This window comes from Nerophis lumbriciformis, linkage group LG03 (genome assembly GCF_033978685.3).
Source record: "Nerophis lumbriciformis linkage group LG03, RoL_Nlum_v2.1, whole genome shotgun sequence".
In the NCBI taxonomy this organism is placed as follows: Eukaryota; Metazoa; Chordata; class Actinopteri; order Syngnathiformes; family Syngnathidae; genus Nerophis; species Nerophis lumbriciformis.
In genome coordinates, this window is record NC_084550.2 from 60,912,501 (window position 1) to 60,915,000 (window position 2,500).

Sequence of the window (2,500 nt, forward strand, 5' to 3'; positions counted from 1 at the left end):
GCGAGGGTCACCACTTTGTCAACAAATGCATGAGCAAATTGTTGAACAGTTTAAGAAAAACCTTTGTCTACCAGCTATTGCAAGGAATTTAGGGATTTCACCATCTACGGTCCGTAATATCATCAAAGGGTTCAGAGAATCTGGAGAAATCACTGCACGTAAGCAGCTAAGCCCGTGACCTTCCATCCCTCAGGCTGTACTGCATCAACAAGCGACATCAGTGTGTAAAGGATATCACCACATGGGCACAGGAACACTTCAGAAACACACTGTCAGTAACTATTTATCAACAACATCCAGAAACACCGCCGGCTTCGCTGGGCCTGAGCTCATCTAAGATGGACTGATACAAAGTGGAAAAGTGTTCTGTGGTCTGACGAGTCCACATTTCAAATTGTTTTTGGAAACTGTGGACGTCGTGTCCTCCGCACCAAAGAGGAAAAGAACCATCCGGATTGTTCTAGGCGCAAAGTTGAAAAGCCAGCATGTGTGATGGTATGGGGGTGTATTAGTGCCCATGGCATGGGTAACTTACACATCTGTGAAGGCGCCATTAATGCTGAAAGGTACATACAGTTTTTGGAGCAACATATGTTGCCATCCAAACAACGTTACCATGGACACCCCTGCTTATTTCAGCAAGACAATGCCAAGCCACGTGTTACATCAACGTGGCTTCATAGTAAAAGAGTGCGGGTACTAGACTGGCCTGCCTGTAGTCCAGACCTGTGTCCCATTGAAAATGTGTGGCGCATTATGAAGCCTAAAATAGCACAACGGAGATCCCTGGACTGTTGAACAACTTAAGCTGTACATCAAGCAAGAATGGGAAAGAATTCCACCTGAGAAGCTTCAAAAATGTGTCTCCTCAGTTCCCAAACGTTAACTGAGTGTTGTTAAAAGGAAAGGCCATGTAACAGAGTGGTGAACATGCCCTTTCCCAACTACTTTGGCATGTGTTGCAGCCATGAAATTCTAAGTTAATTATTATTTGCAAAAAAAAAAAAAAGATTTTGAGTTTGAACATCAAATATGTTGTCTTTGTAGCATATTCAACTGAATATGGGTTGAAAATGATTTGCAAATCATTGTATTCCGTTTATATTTACATCTAACACAATTTCCCAACTCATATGGAAACGGGGTTTGTATATACAGGTTATTAGCGCAGGTTATGTAGATGACAAGGAAATGTTTTAAATGCAGAAAACATGACTCATAACATGACTCCTTTTAAGATGTGTAGTGAAGCCTGCTTTTTTTTTTTCTTTTTTTTTTTTCTAATTACAAAGTTGTCCAGTGGGTGTTTACACGGAGTGGTCTCATCTAGCTCTGGGAGGGTTTAGAGGCGGTATCATGTTGATCAAGAAGGCTTCCCCATCATGGCGCCATGATACAGTATCTCATTAAAGAAGTCCCTCCTGCAGAACAACTCATATTTATTGTGTGAACGCTGAGAGTTCAACACTCACCTGAACTCATCATCAATTCTCCATTCAACACAATTCTTGTTATATAATTTGGTAAATAGATGGCAATAAAACCTTTTTAAAACAGGTTGCGGGCTACAACTGCTCCTCTCGGCTGCTGAAGTACGACTTTTACTCGCTGTTGGCCTAAAAATACAAAAATAAAAAATACAAATGTATTTTTTGAAATGTTGTTTAAAAACAACATATTGTTAATAAATGTGGAATAAAAGAAAATAGAACAACTCCAAGCCATTTCCAGCTTTACAATACTGATAGCTATTTACCAAGCAATTGACATATTAAATATTATTATTATTAGTAGTAGTATTATTATATTAAATATAGACATATTAAATACAATACTAAAATAATAACGAAAAAAGGAAAATCAGAAATGAATAAAATCAAGCAAAATGAGAGCAAAAAGAATTACAGGAATTATTATTTTTTCAGCAATTAAAAAAAAAATTATGAATAGATTTAGAATTTAAATATTTAAATATTCTGCTTCTAATTGATTTATTTTGCTGGCTGGCTTTTAAACTTTTTACAAAGGACTCTGCAGCTGCCACACACACACACACACACACACACCGTCCAGGGGGCACTAAAGTGGTTATCTCTCTCTCTCTCTCTCCCAGATCCTAATCTGACAGCAGCTCCAGCCTGTTGCCAGGTTACCCCCTGGGGTGTCAATCTCCATTTAAATCCTCGCCGCCTTTCCGCCCGACCGTCAACGCCGACCCCGCGCACCCGACGCTCCCCGAGGCCCCGCTCTCTCCTCCACCGCCCCGGCGGGCTGAATCCACGGCGCATCATCCGGCAGGTGACACCCAGGAGGAGACGTCTTTTTTATTTCACGCCGCCGTGCAGTTTGTGGAACATGCGCAGAGCTGCAGGCTGCTCTTAATGGGGGTCTCACACACACACACACACACACACACACACACACACACACACACACACACACACACACACGGCGGGAAACATTTCCTGGGTGTCGGATTTTGTCACATGACGTCATCCAT

At 41.3% G+C, this 2,500-nt stretch overlaps 1 long non-coding RNA gene across 1 annotated transcript in view; it reads left to right on the forward strand.

Moving 5' to 3' along the window:
- The window catches only part of LOC140677532 (uncharacterized), a 70,119-nt gene that overhangs the window by 65,153 nt on the left and 2,466 nt on the right, over positions 1 to 2,500 (forward strand). The window contains exon 2 of the long non-coding RNA XR_012049310.1: positions 2,114 to 2,298. This is a non-coding gene — a long non-coding RNA (uncharacterized lncRNA). The remainder of the gene's footprint in view (positions 1 to 2,113; positions 2,299 to 2,500) is intronic.